Here is a 21,524-nt window from a genome sequence, read left to right on the forward strand (position 1 = left end):
CTAATCTGAACTCTAAATAAAAATTTTTGCAGTCTATCTTTAAATTCCTTTTTTTGATTTGATCCCCCCCCCCCCCCCAACACCCTGAAAATTAAAAGGTATCACTTAATTTCCAAAAACTCAAATGTGCAGCTCTGTATAAAATATGGTAAACAGATATAAGAGTATTTCCAATAGCATTTTTAAAGCGTGTCCCTGCATGTGCTGGTCATTTATTTAGGCATTTAGTCACTTCTTGCTCATTTCTTCTTTGTCACTAAATAAATAAAGCCATATGTCACTTAGGACATTTTGTACCATCCATGTGACAATCCGTAAATCCCAAGAAGTTTTTTTTTTTTTTTACCAGCACTGTCAACTAGATCTAAAGTAATTTTCAATAATGTTTGATAATATAATAATTTTATGTAAAGAAATGTGGCTACATGACTCCAAAAAGTCCTATTTTAAAACAGTCAACTGACCCACACTGGAATCAGAACTAAAAAAAGTTCTTGAGAACTATTATACAATTAAATTATACCAGATTTAAGTGGTTTTAGCACATTAAAGCAGAGAGACACTTAAGTACTGAAAGAAATAAACTGATATGCAATAGTTTATGAGAATAAAATAGAAGGAGGAAGGGATGTGTGGTTATAAAATAGAGGAATAAATAAGCAAAACGCCATCAGTTTGTCGTCCAACATCTTTTAAAATCAAGCTGCTTAACTACTGCAGTGTTTCGCGTTATAACATCATAGATCATAGCTGTAATACTAACAGGCAGTAATGGAAACCATTTGTAAACCTAACAATACTCTGTAGTTGGCATAATTAAGCCACAGATGAGAGAAGATATTTCCTGTAGCTGCCAAAGTCAAAACAACTGTCTAACATCAATGTTTGGGCTGAATCCAGTAAGTCATGTCTCCGCCAGCCAATCAGGATCGCAGCTTCAAGGATTTTCTGCCCCCAGGTAATTAAACTCAGATTTGATCAACACTTCTCTTACATTTGCATACTGAAAACCAATGCATTTCAGCTGTTCTACAACAACTTCACACTGAGCTCGACGTTACAAGTAACAAGGTTTGAATATATGACAGTGTGGGGGAAGAAATGTCAAGTTTTTTAACCTCACAGTGGCTGGAAAAGCTTCAGCGCAGATGGTGTTTACACTGTAATTCAGCTCTGTGCAGTTTATCTTTAGTCTGTAAAGACAGGGGGAAAAAAACACTTTGTTCTTTTGTATCAGATTAGATGAGAAAAAGGGAGGCTTTTATTCTTATAATTTATCCCACAACTAACAAATTAAAATAAATACTTTGCTACATCTCTCAATAATGCCCATTTAAAGACATTAGAGAACATACTTTAGTGCGAGCTGAAGCTTTGCCTATGAATAAAGCCATTTGTTTGCGTTTTACTAGTATTAGAAAATGTATGCTGTTTATTATTTTATATTCCTGGGTTAATAGATGAGAGTATATTCGATATTCATCAGCAGAGCGCAACTTCCAGAGTGCGTTTAATTTGGTGGCAACAAATTTATCACTGTCAAGTCACCGTTTCCTATTCATCATCACAGAATAGCAATAAGAACCATAATTCACCAATTCTGCTGTTTGTACATACTAAAATATAATCTATGGTGGGTTAGCATTCATGGTAATGAAAATGAGTGCATTTGTTGTTAATGTTTTGCAGTGTTTATTGTTTTAGGTTGCACGACCCAGATGACCTAGCTAGAATGGCAATAAACGATACATACTTCCCTTAAAATAATCCAGCAGCAGTGTGGCAGATTGTAAATGGCGGCCCAATCAAGAGCTAATAAGTTAATCAGTAACAAAGACATGTAAGCCACTGGTGTCACATAATTTAAAGCATATTCCAAGAAAGTTTTAAAGTATGGAAACTCAACAAATATCTAAAACTATCATAGTTTTGCCAACAACATGCAGTTAAAGAAAAATAAAAAATAAAAACTAGTCCAGATGATAAAACTAAACCAATATGAAAATGAAGTATCAAGTGTGTTAAACACTAACTGGGCCAGGGCAGGCTGTGTTGAAAATATTTGATAAGTAGAAATTGTTATAAAATCTCTTAATGTATTTTATGTATATTTTCCCATGTTACAACCACAAACATTAATGTAATTTAATGGATTTTTATCTGAGATGGGTGTATCTATGAAGTAGAAGGAAGATTACAAGTTGTTTTCAAACCTTGTTACAAATAAAAGTTCAACAGACTGAGTGAATTTGATTTCAACCCCCTTTACTCTGATGCCATCAATTAAAATCCAATGCAATCAGTTGTTTTCAGAAGTTGCCATCAATTTAATCTCGGTATGAGTTCTACTGTTCTCTTAAAATCTCAGAGGTTCACCGTCTGATTAGCTGGGAAAGAAGAGTATTTCTAATCGAAGCCTGTAGCAACTCTGGAGGAGCTGCAGAAGTCCACAGCTCAGCTGGAAGCATCTATCCACAGGACAATTTTTAGTCATGCGCTCCATGGATCTAGCCTTTAAGGAAAACTGCCAATAACTGGAAGAAAACTATAAAAATCCAATTTATGGTTTAAACCTGAGACACAGGGAAAAAATGTTCCATGGGACAGACAATTATGCTTTCTTTGTTGTGGGACAATAACACAGTGAATCATTCACAACATGGTGGTGACAGCATCATTCTGTGGGGATGCTTTCCATCAAAAAGGGAAGCTGGTCAGAGTTGATGAGGAGATGGATTAAGCAAGACGCTGGGCAATCCCAAAAGAAAACCTGTTAGATGTTGCGAAAGACATAAAAGTAGGGCAGGAGTTCGCTTTCAAGCAGGATAATGACCCTAAAAATACAGTCAGAGCTACAATGGATTGGTTTAGATCAAAGTGTATTTATATGTTAGAGCAACCCAGTCAAAGTCCAGCTCTAAATCCAGACGATAATCTGCGACAAGACTTTTAAACTGCTGTTAACAGATGGTTTTCAACAAATCTAAATACATTTTTTGATGAATGGGCATGAAATTTCAGTTTCTAATTTTGAAAATTATGTATTCCTTTTCTTTCATCCCACAGCTATGTGCTACTTTGTGTCTGTAACGAGACAAAATGTGTAAAAGTCCTAGGAGTAAAAAGTGGAGGAGTGTAACTGTGGCGACTGAAATCGGTTTGAGCTGATCAACACTAAAAACACAAACATAAAAAACAATAAATGATTTAAAAATATTGAAAATCTCTTACTGATTCATCAAACAGTGGAAAAATATCTCACTGTGAACTAATACATAAATAAAACGTGAAATCCTGCAAATCCATCGCACCAAAGCCCCTTGAGAAAATTATTAATAAACGCATCAGTTTTCTCGCCATTTCTTGAGCTCCATTAGTGTCTACTATGGATGTCAAGCGGGTTACAACGTGAAAAAAAAATGGTTATATCAACCTTGAAACCAGGGCACTTGGAGAGCTCACAACACGTAAGGAGCGTTCAGGAGCGCCCTGAAAATGTCGGGAAAAAACGAACCTCCTTAAAACACTTTAAAAAACCCTGAACGAGTGCAGTTTCGCTTCCCGGGAAATTATTAACAAGAACTAATCATGCGGTCGCCCACCTCTAATCTGGGAAGAGGCCACTCGTGATAATGTAAACAGTGTAAAGGAGCGGCGCAAGTATGACAGAGTTGGGTGAAACTGAAGGTTTAAAGCGTACATACCTGAAGAAAGAGTGTCCGGTAGAAATAAAGAACCTCTCTTCACTTCAACCGGCGTCGTCATTTTTGTTCTTTAAACTACAACATAGCAGCCGAGCTCAACTAGCAGCGGCTCATTCACCTAAAGCCTTCAATTGCATAACAAGTTATTACCGCGTCGGTATTAAGCACCGGCGTCCCTTCCTGCGTTGCTGTCACACTTATCCAAAAACAGAAAAAGAAGGGAAAAAAAAGTCGGCTTATTTTAATTCTACCCCTCTTTTTAGTGCTAGCAGCGGGATTTAACCAGGTACAGTACTCCTCATCCTCGGCTTGGCTGTGGCTTGTAAACAGGACCGGGCGGCTGAGAGAGAGCGCAGAAAGTAGGTCAGCTGGTAGCTCAATACTCGGCTAACGACGACAGCGGTACATAAGCAGAGGCTGTGCAGCGCGACTGGAAGGAGGGAAGAAGGAAAGAAACCTGCGGTGACAGGCATCAGCAGGGCAGATTGTAATCTTCAACACGTGCTTAATGCATAGGTAACACCAATCTTAATGTCATTAAAGCGACTGTACGGATGCTCCGTGTGTGTGTGTGTAACCTGAATGGTACAGTCTTAATGGGAGCCCTGGGTATCAGAGCATGTTTCATTTAGAGGGGAAAAACCTGCATCAATTAAAATTTTACTTTATGTGTTTTAAAAAAAATACAATAACCAAAGCGACTCCTTAAGTAGACTTTTGAGGTAGGAAAACAATCTGGAGGCTAAATGTTGCCTCCCTCTTGCAAGACATTATTCCCTGTTTTTTTATGAGGTGATCTGTGTGTGTGTGTGTGTGTGTGTGATTTGGGTGAGGGCAGACTAAATCAAAACCTGAGAAAGAAAGTAAAACAAGAAGCAAAATTTTTTTTTATCATTTTCCATGTGCACTTCCTCTGTGTGTGTCTGTGTGTGTCTGCTTTAACAACTTCCTGGTTGCCTTTTCCCTCTGATGAAGTCCCAAATGTGGGTCAGCAGCCTGCATGACTTATTGGATTCAAATATTTTGCCTCTGTGAAATGATTACACAAGTGAGCATTCAAAGGTCCAGAGTCTTTCAGAAAGACTAAAAGGCTCATCTTACAGAGAATCTGTTTACTTTGAGAAGGAGATAAAAACTTAGGTAGACTCTCATGTCTGTGATTGTTACAGTCGTTCCAACAGTGGAAGAATATTCTCGTTAATATAAAGTAAATGAGTCTTTTTGGCTAAAGTATTGCTGAAAATTGTATTTAAGAGAAAACATCTTCTGTAGAATTGCATCGTTGTGCCTCCTTGCAAAAGTATCCAAACCCCTTAATATCAATATCTGAAAAGTGTGGCTTGCAGGCCTTTTGGATATTGTCTTAAAACTAGTAGTTAGTTATGCTTTTTCATTAATAATCTAGTAAAGCTTGATGAAGCTCCATAATTAGAAATCAAATGTCACATAAACTGTATTTACCAGTAAAATTAATTGTGATGGATGTTGATTGCACTAGAGTTTTATTTTTGCTACTTTTGTCTAAACTCCAGATAAACTGAAGTGTAGTTTGCGGTTGCACCATCACATCAAATCAATACTTTATCAAGGCACTGTGGTAGAAATATAATTTTATTCAAATTTTTAGATTTCATCTTATAAAACATTTTCAGGTTGACTGTCCAGGTCTTCTTAGTGCAGATGCAGAGCTAAAAGTATCCATGTCATGCTATTTGTGGGGACCTCTAACTCTGCAGTGTAATTGGGGCTTATCTCGAACTGTCTGTACAGGAATAATAATAACTCCATTAACCAGCCCTTAGTGGTGTAGTTTATAATGCTTCAGATGTTCTTAATATTCCCCATCTGCATAGTTTGCATGATATAAATAAATAACTTCTAATAATCAATTTTCTTTATGTAATGAGAGGAGAAATAACATTTGTACTGCATCAGAATACCATCAAACAATATTTTATCCTACTCAAAATACTGTTTTGCAATGAAGAAAATAGCAACATTTTATAGCAACATGCTTTAGTGCAAAGAAGATTAAAGCATAGAAACATACATGGACAACTGAAGCTGTAGAATAGTATAATTTGACGCCGTAGGTCAATATTAGTTATTTGTATTAGTTTGACCATTAAATTGTTCAGTAAAGTGGAACATCTTGGTAAAACAAAACTAAAAATCAAATGTATCCCATTACAATCAATAAGAAGAACAGGACATAAAGCCCAGCATCTCTTGGTTTGGTTTTAAAGCTGCTCCCAGCATTAATAGTCTGGCTTTACTGCAACTATTGCTTAACTACACAGAAAATGTGTTTCTATTTTTTTTTTTTTTTGCCTTCATAGAAATGGACAATAGCAGCCATGCAAATTTAGTGGCTGCTTCGGGCTCTGCCAGGCCTCATTATTTAATGTTTCATGATTAAAGTCTCTCTCCAGATGTTGGAGGATTTCATCACGCACAGCTGAGGCTTTGCTAAATATGCATGCCTTCACTTTCAATAGCCGTCTTAATGTAATAAGTCACATTTTCCCTTCAGCTGATTCAGACTGCAGATGTCTTATTAGTCTGATGTCGGGTTGGAACCGCGCTGCGGTAAAAGTGCGTTGCTTTTTTTTCTAATTATACCACCTCCATCTGACAAATGATTCTATCTTTTTGTGGTCTATTGCCTCTTGAATTATTGCCAGTGCTGATTGTGTTTAAAATAATTCACTGGAAGTACATCATTCCTGATTTAATTAAATTTTATTTTATTTTTTTCAGTTGAATTTTCTCAAATCTATTTATTGCTTTATTGTTCTGGAACAAACTTTATTCTTGCTAAATGATAAACATATAAAGAAAAGATCCACATGGTTTGACCATCAGTCTCAATAAAATGTAAACAAACAGAGGTATAATGAAACCAGTTGTTCTAGTTTCTCACATATCTGAGAGACCTGAAAATCTGGCACGATAAACAATGAGGACGCTCAGACCATGGGAAACGCCAAATCAGACTCGTATATTTTGTTTGTAGGTAAACAGTAGATTTCAACATAAAACATAATTGTAAGATATCTAATTCTACTTTGTACCCTCCCAAAAGAAGACGGTGTTTGTGGCACAAAGGAAAGGAGAGAATCAAAAAGCATCTGCTAAAAGGCTGCGATGACTCAGCTTAGACATGAAAAAAAATCTATTTCTACCAGAGTAAAAGATAAATTTAAATGGTTTTATAAATGCACCACAGTCCTCAGATGTTCTGTTCCAAAGAAGAAGACTAAGTGAGCGCAGAAATATTCCAGACTTTGCCACCAAACCTTTTAGTTTAAAGTGTGGATAGGTCTTTTCGCGTATTTACTGAAAAGAAAGAAGTGGCCGGAGTAGCTTTAGAGCTACTGAGCAATGTGTTTACATACATTTAAATCAAGATGGTTTTCATATCAGCACAAAGTCAGTCATTGAGGAGCCTTATCCACCACTATCAACCTTCTAAAAAAAGGTCCTGAAGTGATTACCACTGGATTTTTTTTTCTCCTTTTGGTTTCATACTGTAACAAGCATTTTCCCCACACCCACTGTTGAATTTTGCTCTGTGTAAGTAGATCTCTAGAGATCATGTACAACTTCTAAAAATGTTTATTTCTAATTGCTTAAAAAAACAAAAAAACAAATCTGAAATGTTAAGTGCATTTAAAAAGTAAATTAACAGTGTAATTTAACACATATTTTGGAATATTTCAAAATGCAATTTACTTAGGTACAAACAAGATAAACAGTAGCATTTTCTGTGAAACGTAGTCTACTGTCACATCAATGAAGTATGTGTATCATTTCTGATTTCATCTTTATATAATTGTCTGATCTTGTTGGGCTGAAAGTTTGGTGCTCTGTTTGTAGCATTTGATGCCCTAAAATAGCAAAAAGAGCTAGATACATTGGTCCATATTGATGCCACGTTGCATCACGAATAACGATTGAGTCACTGCTTTGACATTTGTAAAGCATATCTTCTGTATTTCTGGAATTTTTGAAATCTTATGTTGAATTATTCCATCTTTTTGGATGTTTTCATGCTGGAACTTTGTTTACAGAAATTGTTTTGTCTTAGAAGTTGAGAGCATGCTATTTCCAAGTTAGAAAACCGTGTTTTTCTGCTTATTTTACAATTGAGAACTTTGAAAATCTGTTTTCTGGCCACAAAGGAAGCACACCATTAAACCCAAGATGCCCTTTATAAACTAAAGTTGGTTATTTAAAATTTTAAAAAATTGACTGAATAGAATACGTCATCCAGGCAGGCTAATTGATATTTAAAATATACTTAACAAACATCATCAGTACTGGTTTAATTCATTGGATTGTAAAGAAATGTTTGATATGATTGGGAAACAGTAATCGACAAATACTTTGTCGATTACTTGGTTATCAGTATCAGTATGTTAAATCCAGTAAAGGCAGAAAATAACATTAAACAATCAGACAAAAGTGGAAGAGAATCTCACTTCACAGTATTTCACAATGTGTTTCACAACTCTGATCTTTTCCAAACCTAAATATATAAAGATTATATAAAGAGTTGTGCATCAGAATAACTTTACCATCTGTGTCCGACCCTAAATGCTCAGATTCCTCCTAATATGACAAACTACAGTGGTGGTCACCATCTGAAAGGCAAAGTTACTGTTTTTTAAGAAAAAAAAAAAAATCTCTTAATCCTTTTTACACTTTGCAACAACTTTCGTCCGTAATGTCTTACCCGACGACATTACGGACGTAAACGGCGCCAGGGTGTTGATATAGATTTATTCCTAATTAAGGTTGGCTGCTGTGCCAGTAACCAACAAGTGTGAGACATCTAAGATTCATAAAGATCTCCCACATTTCACTGCATTATTCACCGTCCGCCTACATAGAGATTAGTTCTGCTCTTTTATGTAGGTCATGCTATTGGATAATGAGATGACATTTCCTGCTCATAAGTAGGCATCGCCGGATAGTAAATGCTCATTGTTGCCTCGTGCGTGCGTCTTTTACAGTCCTTCGTCCAGATTGTTTGCGTTTACCGCAGTGAAAAGGGGGGATTATTTGTTTAATTACTGGGATATTAAGCCGTATTGCCTCCAGTGACATCTGCGGCACTGGTATTGATGATGTCACGGCGGCTCCTGAGCTGAACCACTGACTGTCATTAATTAGACTGGCACGGCTGTTCACTCTGTGTTCCCATGGTAACAATGCGCTGTGTCTACTTTCTCCCAACCGAAGCAGCCATGTCCATCAAGCTGCTGGTTTTCATTTTCTTCAGGTTGAGGACATTTTTCATCCATAGCTCAGAAACCCATTTACCTCTCTGCTGAATGTTAATGAGGTAGCAGGAAAAAAAAAATAGCTTTCTGCCTCTGTGATCTGACACTTTTAACTCAGCGAGACGCTCTGAGCTCTTATGAGGTTTTCCCCCCAAATAATATTAAGAAGAAACAAACAACGGCGCGCACTGTGCTGAAACTGCCGTGGTTATAAACAGGCTCACTGTTTCATGTTCTCTCTTTTACAGTCTGTAAAGTTCAATCTTGATGTTTTACTTTCGTCACTGTGGAAAAACTGGGAACACTTCATGCTTCAAACCACTGAGCTACATCTTCTCCCACAAGGACAAGAACATTACATCAGAAGCCAGTACTCTCCCTGCATTGGCCAATAGGAAATCCACTTAAAAACAGCAAAAAAGGGAACCTTTGCCTTTATGCAGCCATTCTTTAGTCCAGTTCAAGCTGGCCGATACTGAACAACAGTCTGCTCTGTCTTTATAAATGGAGCACCGTTAAACAAAAGCTGAGACTTTGTATGCTATATTACTTTCCAACACAAGAAGCACTGATCAGTAACACAGCTAATTATTATTGCATCGCCGCAGCAGTGCAATCCCTCAAGTATTGTCAGTCTTAACTAAGCAGCAGCTTCAGAGTAATCCTCCACTGATAACAGCTCAACTGACACACTGTCTGCGCTCCATTCAAAACACAAACCTGCTGTTGTTGACAACAAAAGAACAAAACCGATTTCCATTATGCACTTTTTGTGAATAAACAATTTATTATTAGAGGTATCTGTCAAGTAAAAACACCTCCAACAAATACAAGCTTTTAAATGTGCAAATATTTGTTGGCAGCCTTGGAAATGATGTAAAGGCCTCAAATTAAATTGACCTTCTACTGCTGAAGCAAAATTAGACACTGAAAATGTTGAAGTCTAACTTTTAATTTTGAGCGCATTCATTCAGTTTACGGGAAAATAACTTTTGGCACAGAAGCGCTTTAAGGATGTTCTTTGTTAGAGACCAGCAAGTCTGAGAGTGGAACAGCATCATTATTCACAAAAATGAGTGATTTACCACACATGAGCTTTTAAAAATAATGTCAGAAGTTGCAGCAGAAATCAACAGGGTGAAAAATAACATATGAAATACTCCTGAGATGTTAAATATATTAACGTTGTGTGATATATCTTCAGTTTTCCTCAGTTTTTAACTTCTATTTTAAAAAAATTACACTCTCCTAAAGTCCAGTGTTTTATTCTTTCTCAGTGCGGACTTTCATAGGAAAGACGCTTGATGAGTTTTGTGAAAGCGGTTTAAAAGTGAGCATTTAGTAATAAAAAAAAAAAAAAAGAAAAACACTCCAGGTGGAATAAAAGAACATGTAAGCATTAATATCTACTGTTAAGTGATAAAAATGTAACTCAAAAAGCTCTGATGACAAAAAAAAAAACATGAGACTACAAATAAAAAAAAATTACAATTCAAATGGATGCCCTTGTGGTTTAGAAGATTATTTCTTTAATGTCTCTACAGGACATTTATCCAAAGCATTAAACAACGGCTCATCACCCAGACACCCAATCATCTTTAAGTACTCAAATTAAAAGTTGGACTCTTCTAGACTGTTTGGCGTTTGATCCAGCCACTGCAATAAGACAAGGCTTTACTTTACGTTTTCTTTTATATCCCTTTATACCAGCTGTGCCAATAACTCTGTTCTCTTTGGTTGTGCAGATCTCTTTGGCAGATTCCATGTTTACTCTCCGGTGATGCTCTACCCCCCAAAAAAGCTGTTTAATTACACATTTACCGCACGGCACACAGAGCCACTCTGGGTGGCCACATCCTTTCAAGTAGACCCATAAAACAAACATCCTTTCACCAGGTGGAGGGCACTCTTAAATTTCCTCAAAATTATATTCTTTCAACAATTCTAAATGAATTACCTAAATTATTCCAGCCTGTTTTTGTCTGCCGCTACTGCTTGGTGGGGAGGGAAAAAGTAATTACCTGTCTCCTGATTCTTAAAGGGCCAGACTCACTAAGACGATTAAAGCGAATTTTATGACTGTATTGCAGGCAAGATATCGCTGGTTGTTAACATTATGATTGACCATTCCGGTAAATGTTGTTATGGATCATTTAAGCGTTTGGTTTTTGAGGATTTTAGTGTTTAGTGTCGCTTTGAACATGTGTACAGTGGGTTTGTGTCGTCACTCACCAGGACGCCTTCATAAAAAAAAAAAGAAAAAAAAAAAAGAAACCCACTTCAAATCGTAGGAGTTTTCATTTTCCCTGTTAAATAAAAGCACTGTTTGAGCAGATATGTAGGTCACAATTCTAGGGCATGAGTGGAAAGGGCAATGCAGCGCTTTCTCTTCTCACTGCAGCCTTCAGAAAAACATCACAGATTATATCTTTGATTAAATTCCTGCCTGCGGAAGAGTACCACGTATTATTTCCAATAAAAGGAAACAGCGTGAGCTAACAGGCAGAATAACGTCAAAATTGTGGAATCATCTGTGAGTGTTTGTGAAACCGTAGCAAGTCACTCAGTTGTTCTCAGATTCTCCGGTGAACTCCCAACAGCCCTCTAGCAAGGAGACGATGGAAAAAATTACCTTATGTCTCCATTCCTATCTATTGCTGTTTCATTTTCCTTGTTATGAAACACAGCCGTCCATTTTTCCAAAGCTTTTCCAACCAAACACACAAACTCTCTCTCCCGTTACGATTCAGGTTTGTCCGAACAGAAGGAGAAGCAGAATTAAAAAAATAAATAAATAAATAAATTATTCTATCTTAGAGAAGTGAAAAAAATCAGAAGGTTTGAGTTTTGTTTTTTTGTTTTTTGGCCATATGGCTATTCTTTTCATTATTTGGTTATCTACAAATAATGTTTTTTTGTTTGTTTGTTTTTAGATCCTAAGATTAAATGAAAATTTAATTTTAGGATTTGCTGGCAAAGCTCACAGCTACACATTAATGTACTTTCTATATTTTGCAGAAATAATCCCTACAGATGCACCAATCATCCTGAGATAAGAATCAACCAATTTTCAATCGTTCAACACCATTGACATTGAAAAACGCTGAAAAATCTTCTCTTCTTATTCATAAATGCATCAAAACTAGGAACTCCTGCCACTTTTTGGACTGTAAACACATCAGCCTACCACTTTTTTGGTCACACCTCATGACAATAATCGAAGGTAAGACATGGATGGGCCCGTAAATGGAGAGCTTATCTTTGTGATTCAGCTCAACACATAAGATTAGATCAATCCCACAATCCCATTCGATCCTGGAATCACTCAGGATTCCAGCCGTGAGAAGTAATCGCTCCATCTTTTCGTGGCTGAAAACCACAGCTCCGGAGGAGCCGACGAGGACCCATGTTTCCATAACAACAATATATTTTAAGAGATTTGTACACATGTTTATGAGGAATAACAATAGCGAGTAGCATAGGGAGTGCTGCAGCTTTCACACAATTGTGAAAACTGCAATTGTGCAGCTTCTTAAAAAAAAAACTATATGTGCATATTCGATTAGAGGCAAAAATAAAAGGTGTCGAAAACTTCAGCTGCTTTTTTTTAATAGTATTATCAACTTGTACACCACTTTAAATGTGAATTAGTAACTATATATACCGTGTCCTGGCATTTGACACTGAAATATATGGATCTCAAATCAGTCTTCAGAAGTGAAACCTGAGTCTCTAAGGTTAAGTATAACAGCCAAATATAATACAACTCTCTCCTCTGACGTTTAATGAGCGTAAAAAGAATCACAGTCATGAGAAGGATTACTGCCCATCACTGAGCTTTTGTCTGTTGACATGACAGATTGCAGATGACTTAACTGTGTGGGAGTGATCCTTTCATACGGTCTGACATGGTCATTTTGTCTACTTGACTCCTCAAAAACAAACAGCATTGTAATGCATACACGCAGCCAACACCCTGAACCGAAGATCTGATTCAGATCTAGGTCACACACACACACACACACACACGCATGCACACACACACACACTCACGCACGGGGCCAGGCCCACATATATTGTTGAGGTATTTTAGCGCACTGAAGCCACTCCCGATTCAAATGAGTGACTTCCTGTCGTAGCAGCCTACGGTCAATAAGAAAAATACAAATCGGAGCAAAGGAAACATTCAAATAGGGGTGGTTTACGGTAATTCTGCCTGCAATTAAAAGCATTATTTTTTTTCTAATCTTCTAATTATCTTAACTGTTAAACAGCGGTTGCTGGCTATTACCTCAATGCCATTTGATGCCAAGCTTCAAACTTGCAAGAAAAAAAAAGAAAAGAAAAAACTAAAAAAAAAAAAAAGAAAAAAAGAAACTGATATAACGTGACTACTCTAAGCCCCAGGAAATTTTAAACAATTACATTTAAAAAGATAATTATCCAAATCACCCTTCAGTGGGTGTCTGAGCAAGGAGCTGCTGACGACAATTACTGTGTGCTCTGGCGCAAGAGATCAGGAGCAGCAGCAGAGGATGATGACGTCTGCGGAGGCAGTTATATAACCAGGGCTAAACATTTTGTCTGTCATAGCTGCAAGGTTAGAGAGACTGATATGAATGCCAGCCATAGTCTCAGGAGTCATGTGCAACATAGTTCCAGTGGCCAAAGGAAACAGAACGTTCCACAAAGGAGAAGCAGCGCAGCGCAGCGTGGAGCGAGAGGAAATGTCCTTATTTGAAGCTAACAATCACCATCTCCGTCTCCTTCTACGTGGAATTTAATGATGCAAGAAAAGCACATTGTTTCTCAGTAGAATTCAGATTTTCAGTCAAGATATTTTTGGAGGTCAGACAATTTTGATCTAAGTAAATACAGATTGCTGGGTTTAATAATGATTTCAGTTATTAAAGGGAGAAGGGGGCTTCAAACTGTCCTGCATCAATTTTTTTTTTTTAAATCCACAAACAAAAAGAAAATGATAATTTCTAAGGCTTTAGGACTTCACAGAGTGACCATAATCCACACACAGAAAACGGTGCTGGTCACAAAAGCATCGGCTTTTGAAGCAGAAAGGCCACACCTGGATGGTACAAAAAAACAGAAACAAAATCCTGAATTTTTTTTGGAGATAAAGTGAAATTAAATAGCTGGTTTTGATTGAAACACTAAAGCAGACATGCAAAATAAAAAAAATTAAAAAGGAATAAAAAGCTCACCAGTACATAGAAACATTCGTAGTTGTAAACAATAGTGCTTTCATTGTGTTCTACTAGAGAAAATGGTCTTAAATGAAAAGTATTTGTCTGTTTTTGCAAAAGTGTCTACAAAAAAACACCCCTCAAACCTGGGTTATTACTATATAAGTGATTTCAATAAGCTTTTTAATGTTTAGAACTAGATTTATTTGCCTTTTTTTCCATTTTAAAGTGATTACCAGAGCTGTATCTTTAAGGATCTTGCCAAACCAAACAAAGTCTACAGAGAAAAAATAAACCTTCCAGCAACCAACGCTCACAGGCTTTTAGCATTAGTCTAAATGTAGCACACAAAGAAAAGGGAGATTGTTCTCTTAAACATTGTTGTATAAGAATCAAAATGATTCAGGCTGCAAAACAAACAGAATGTGTGTTTTGGAGCAAGTAAATCCAGATTTTTTTTTTTTAGTTCCCTTCCACAAAGAGAAATGGGAGAAATGGGGGTGGGGGAGATATACGTCTAGACATGCTACCAATAAAAATATTAAAATGTCAAAAGAGACCTGAACACCAGCAGCATTTTATCAGTTAAAATAATTAAATCTTTTGTCTTCGAGGAGTCAAGTTCTCCATTGATTTATGAGCTTTACTGCAGCACAAGCAATAGGTCTGAACCTCACTAAGTCACAGGATTTTCTTTTTTGTTTTCTTAAGTTGATACAGACTAAACAAAACAAATAACTTACGCAAACTCCTGTATTTCTTGCCCTCCTAATTAGGCAGGAAGTAATGATATCTAATAAAGATGTGAGAGTCAGCATAAAGTTTTTTTGTTTTTTTTTACTTTGTAAGTTTCTACAAGTTCTGATAGAATGCAGCATCAAATAATCCCTAAGTAAGAGCAACTGGGAAGAGGAATATTGCTCAAAGAAACCATTACAACTTTAGGCCAGTATCATCTGGAAGTATAATGATAAACTCATGGTGCTAATGTCAACAGGTCCAAATCCCCTGTTTTCTGCTTCTAGTCTGAGTGTTTATGTAAAATGCGAAAAAAAAAAAAAAAGAAAGAAAGAAAAGGGGCGAACAGATGGTCTCTGTATGTGTGGTACCGACTGTGAAGCACCGAAGAGGAGCCGTTATGTCAGAATTTGAGGCAACACTTGAACAAGGTTGCCACGACACTCGGCGGCAACATGCTACGCCATCTGGTTTATGGTAGCGTCTTCTGTTTTTCAGCATGTCGGTGACACGAAACCTACCTAAGGGCCTTTTCATCAAGAAGCAAAGAGATTTAGCGCCGCGTTGGAGAACCTAGCTCTCACAGTCAGAGCAGCGAATGTGGTTTAAAGCTAATAGCAACACTTTTCAGCAAAACAGGTCGTATTCACTTGACAGGATTTACCACATATGTTATGAATAGTTTTTGTATTTGTTTTGCTGTTCTGCTGTCAATGGTTATTGATTTCTAATCAAATCTACCAAAAACAGGCTTCCGCACACATGACTCTGGTGTCATCACGTAAGGGAGAAGGCGATATTTTTTCAAGTCAGCTAAGGTAGCTATGAGTTCAGACGGCAGGTAGTCACATTACTACTAAATTACATAACTACATACATGGTGAAAAAAGTAAAAAGAAGAATGTACGATATTTACGAGTAGCTAGTACGGATAGTAACCAATCAGATGTAAACATTTAAGCAAGAATATAAATCCAGGAGGTGAAATCCTCCAGGCTGTGTTGTTATTGCTAATGAATATCTATTAAAATACCACGAGAAATACATATGTGGACGTCAGAAATGTTTTTTTTTTTATTTTTAATTCTGATCACAAAACACTGTGAACCGCTGGTATTCATGAGGGTTAGGCGTCATTTTAGACCCCCTTACAACAGCCTAATAGTTTTTATACCAAATATACTTCAATATGCATTAATACCCACAATGTGAACAAACTTAGCACAACAACAGAGGCTAACATCTACAGTCTTTCTTAGGTCTGCTCTTTGGGGTACAGCCAATCAGCACCATAAAAAATGAATGGTGCTCCTGGATTGAGTGCTTTGTAAATGCCAGCCAATAACATGTCAAGAAGATTTGGACCTACGTCTGTTGACTGATGCCAAACAAAGCACATCACAACACTTCAAAGTAGACGTTAGTGTGGTTTTTGAGTACGTAAAAAAAAAAAAAACTTTTATTGGTGATTATCCCTACATTTGTGCTTATTTTTTAAGAACAGCTTATATGAGCGTTGTTTCCAAGCGCGCTGCAGAAAAATCTGTTTTTAATGTGCGTCTACATCAAAGCAACAGTTGCGATCCCTTACCCTGAGAAATGAAAACACAAAGGCCAAAGTAAAGACTGATATGATTAGGAAGAAAGCAGAAGGAAGTCAGCCTATGACTGACTTCAATAAAATTAAGCTCCAGAGGAAGTCGTTCAACCAGCCAATTCAGGACTAGTCTAAATACAGATTAGGAAAGACAAATTTGCCTGTAGACATTTTAAATATTTGGATTGAGAAGAAAAATGGCTTATTTCAATATAACTGAGCAAACTAGATAAGTAGCAAACTTGATAAGTTGTTATTATCCAGAAATACAATGAAAACAGTATTTTTGTAGCTGAATGTATTCAACGCCCTACAAAGTTAAACAAGTACTTTGGGATTCATCTTTGCCCTGAAATAAAGACACTTTGAGGTCATTGGATCAAGCTTTTAAAACCTAAATACAACTCTTCTTAAACTTACAATAAAGACTTTAGTTTAGTTGTGTCCTGCCTGTTTGTTTGGAGAAAGGTTTGTTCTAAAAAAGCCTCATCTTCCCCAACCAGGCGAAAAGTGTTTGAAACCAAGCAATAAGTTAGAAAATGTGGCTGTTCACAGTAAGGTAGATAAAGACAAAAGTAAAGTATCCATTTCAAGGAGAAAATCTGTGAATCTTCTGCTTGTGTATTATTACCCTGGTGGGCCACCAGGTTTTACTTGGACCCCCACCAGGCTGAGAACTGCTTATTTATTTATTTATTTTAGTTTTTTTAAATGTCTGAATTTTTTCAGACTTTATAGTCCGTATACAAGCATTAATCTTCCAAAAACACATAATTACCAAGTGATATTTTCACATTTCCTGTTAACTTCAAACATTTTTTAACTCAAAAACATGGCAGGCTGCTGAATGAATGACAGCCCTAGCACCCAACCAGGCTTAGCAAATTTTCTTGGGGAAACACTGATATTAATAAAACCATAAAATTTTATTTGAAGACCGCTTCAAAATACGAAAAAAAAATTCCAAAATGCAGGATTTATAGCAAAGTTTCCTTTACTAAAACAGATTGTACTCAATCTGAATGCATTTTTACGTCTTTTTGCTCCGATTTGCAGAGCTAAATGTTTAAGTCCACAATATTATCCATGTGAGAGCTTTGATGTTAAAGCAGTTGTGCATAATTCGCAACCTGTGCAGTTTGTCAACCTGTTGTCAGATTTCACTCGGTTTTATGCGGCTTTGAGATCAATCAGCGAAGGCTGAACATTCAACATTCATTCTATGTGAAGCGGCGCTCTGTTTTCTTAAAGAGACAGCGCATGGAGAGGATCCCATTTGCTGCTGCGTAGGCCTGCACCATTTGTGCATGCCTGGTCACACTAAGCAGCTCTAGCAATATTCAGACTAGCATTCAGTTTAAGCTTGCAGGACATGGCCCAGTAACCTACTTTCCTCACAACATGCTCAGTAACATCAGAGACGAAGCCGTGTGTCATCAGTTAACTAACCTTCACCACCGCCGAGTTTTAGGGGAGAATGAGCAAAAATCTAGAGTCAGCACTGCAGAAGCAAAAATAAGACGACATCGTCTGTCAGCTCCATGAATCTGAAAAAGACATTTTCCATAAACCCTTTTCACTGTTTAGTCTAGTGGCGGAGACAACCACACGGTAACGCTGAACATCAGGAAAGAGGGGGGTTTAAAGAGTTACACTTTCTCAAAGCAAAATGTGTGACAAAATAGCTGATCTAGTCACGTATTATGTATTCGTTTAAAGAAAAAAAAAAAAGAGGACAAAATGGGCAGGCTGTCTTGATGTGGACAATTTCTTAGTACAACCAGAACAGAGCAAATTCGTATGAATCAGATCCTGTCTCACTGAGTACATCAGGTGATATAACCCACAGGGACCCTTGTGTTTGTGGGTATATAGTCCAATCCTCACAAGAAATACAGAGGCTAACATACTGAATGTTTACAGCTTACACACGTCTGCACTTGGGCTGGTTACCAGCACTAAAGCATACAAAGGTTTTAAAATCATACAGCTTTAAACTGGCTTTTAGGTGTTCTCTGCTTACATAGAAGAGTGATGCCCCTCACATGCCTGCTGCTGCACACTGCAAGTCAACTGGCTGAAAGAAGAATTTTTCCAAAACTGTTTAGAAAGATCTTTGTAAACAAAGTAAAAAAAAAAATAATAAAAAAAAAGTACTAACAGCCATGGGGTAAAAACTAAAGCAAACCATGGCTTTAGTTTGTGTAAAAGCTGCTTCAAAAGTCAGTAGTTTTTATCTTTATTCGATATTCTTGCTGTAGTGCAGAGCTACATGATACACTGAATCATAATCATCAGTACAATATCATTGTATGCAATACAGCAATTCTTAGATAAATGAAAGCAATTAGGTGACATTTATGTGTAAAAACTGAAACTGTTTTTTTTTTTTTTATGCCAGGTACTTTCTTAGGTAAGGAGCACACTTAATATGCAGGCAGCACTGCATATTACGGTTATTAGGGCTGTCTCCCTATAAGCAACTCTACACACCCAAATACGATTTCACCTAATCTATGTAAATTCAGATCGACCTATTTAGTAACAAGACTAAAAAAAAAAATTAAAAAAAAAAAGAATAAAAAAAAAGGTGAGAAGCGAGAGATAGTATGAGTCATGAGGCTGGGCTGGCCCAAATGTTAAGCAGCATGATGTAAACAGGAGCATATGGTGCCGTGAACACCCCAGTTCAGTCAGTCATGGAGCAGAGCGTCCTGCCCTACTCAGCTGTCAGCAGACATCCTCATCACTATTCATGTCTGCTGAGGCAATCTGGGTATTTTAAGGTAGAAAACCAGTAAAAGAAGATGGCTCCAACATGGAGACCCATCATAACATTCAAATTGGACTGAATTTAACCACAGTTTCTGAAAAATGATTCACTGTACCAGCTTTTAATTTCATCAGGTCAACAAAATGACCTGTTATTATAAAATATGCATCAATCAGTCATAGGGAGCTCAGAAGCTGAAAATCATTTCTTTTTAATGATCAGTAAGTCGAAGAGTAAAATTATGCTTTTGTAATTTTTGTTTTAATACATCAACGTCCAGCATTTTCTGTCAGTTGACAGAACAAGCAGCAGCATGCATTCTGACATGCTTTTATTTTCTATTTAAAATAAATCAAATAACAGTTTTGGATATATCCTTCAAAGCAGATAATCTGGTAATTCCTATGTTATCAAAATTAGTTTATCTATGAAACAACCTGCTGCAAATATGTTTCTCCTTTATCTGATTTAGTCCTTCAGAAAAATAAAATATGAATGGTTAAAATCAGACATGACATATCGGACTTTAAAAAAATTGAAAAAAATCTTGATTGGTACATTTCTACCTCTTACAAGTTAATTAATCGACCAGTTCATTCATTTGTATTTGTTTTGCTCCACTCTAACAGGCATGCAGTTAAAGTTGCTTTACAACCAAAATACAATAAAAATAAAGCTGCACAAATTTTCCCATGCTAAAAATAAAATACTAATTAACAAAATGAAGGTTGGTGGTCAAAAGGAATAAATAAGTAAATATGTATTTACGCAAAAGGCAAAAAGCAATCATCAATAAAAAATTAAATGCAAACTCAAAAAGTACAATAGAAGAAATTCACACTGCAATCAAAAGGCAAAAAAAGGTTAGAGATAGTAATGAAAAAAACTGATTTATTTCCTGAATTAATGCAAAGTACAAAAGGGAAAATTTCATCATATTTTAACGAAACAAGAGGAGAGATGATACAGTTAATTTCTATATGTTAAAACTTATATGTTATTTATTTATTCATTCATTCATTCATTTAGATTGAGGCACCGGAGGCAGTAATAAGCCTAAGTGTGGCCAAGAGCAACAGCAGGTTTCCAGGTGGCTGTGACAACCGACAGCCCACTAAGCTTCATTATACAGCAGTCACAACACTCTGTAACGGGGTCAGTCTTTAAATCAAATCAGACTCAATTACTGCTAATAAGTGAAGAAGAAAAAAAACTCCGTTTCATAAATTAAATTAACAACACCAACGGAATAAGTCAGAGTTAACTAATAACTGCGTTTGTGTTTTATAAATGCAAGGGGGGAAATAGCAATAACCAAAATGTTACGTAGCTAGCAGCCGTAACTGTGATTTAATCACCTTGACTACGACGGCGGGCAGCTCAGTTCAATAAATATTTGAAAATTATTTATCCACAACGCCAGAGTCATTTTCCACCACCAAGAAAAGAATATTCCAGATTCCTTCAATGAGTTTGTACTTTTTCAGCTGTAAGCTAAACTCCAGCCAGACTTCTAACAACAGGTACCATCAAGTGACATTATGAAGATGGAAGACACCTACCTACCTTCTTCTGCCCGACAAAATGCTGAATCCAGAAGACGGCAAAAGTGTGCCTCTACGGACGAAAGCAAGAAAACCGACTTCCTACAATCCAAATACCCTGCCGCAGAGATAAAACAGCAGAGCCCGCCGGCTTAACGTGCGATATTCCTCTTAAATCTCAGGCAGAGTCCGCTGAGATCCAGTCCGAACACCTGACATGTTACAGCTTCGTGAGGCTGACCAGCGCCCGGGTCCAGTCCACAGCCAGCCTGACAGAGAGGCACACAGGGAGGCTGAATGAGCAGCTGCCAGTGTGCGTCCACACTCAGAGTCCCGCCCACTGGACTACATACTAAATAAAGTTACTGAGTCAGTGAATGAGGGGGGTGTACGTGAGGATAACATTTAACACAGATAACTGCCCCTTTAGGTGAGCAGAAAATAAATAATAAATTATGCCTGATGTGACAAAATTCAACAAGTCATAGCAAAAAAAAAAAGAAAAAAAAGAAAGACTGTCGCTTTCTCAATACTGCAAATCAAACATTTACTAACTACAATTATCATTTTTTCCCCCATACGTGTCAGTTGCATTGCTGTCCATTATGCTGATCTGAACTTGAGCAGGTCAGATTTTGTGATTACACGGTTTAACGCAACAACAGACGCTGCAGCGCCA

The 21,524-nt window shown here is 36.9% G+C and overlaps 1 protein-coding gene across 6 annotated transcripts in view; it reads right to left on the bottom strand.

Moving 5' to 3' along the window:
- Positions 1–21,182, bottom strand: part of npas2 (neuronal PAS domain protein 2) — a 49,062-nt gene extending 27,880 nt beyond the window's left edge. For 2 of the 6 annotated variants that reach the window (XM_015046074.1, XM_015046067.1), the window contains exon 1: positions 3,705–4,134. The gene's annotated coding sequence lies outside the window, so the exon portion shown is untranslated. Of the gene's footprint in view, positions 1–3,704; positions 4,137–20,863 lie in introns of those variants that run through there. The other 4 variants (XM_015046068.1, XM_015046069.1, XM_015046073.1 and 1 more) reach the window with 4 other exon arrangements.
- Positions 21,183–21,524: the final 342 nt, after the last annotated feature.

This window comes from Poecilia latipinna, unplaced genomic scaffold (assembly GCF_001443285.1).
Source record: "Poecilia latipinna isolate Pla-1442-1.1 unplaced genomic scaffold, P_latipinna-1.0 Scaffold763, whole genome shotgun sequence".
NCBI classification, from domain to species: domain Eukaryota; kingdom Metazoa; phylum Chordata; class Actinopteri; order Cyprinodontiformes; family Poeciliidae; genus Poecilia; species Poecilia latipinna.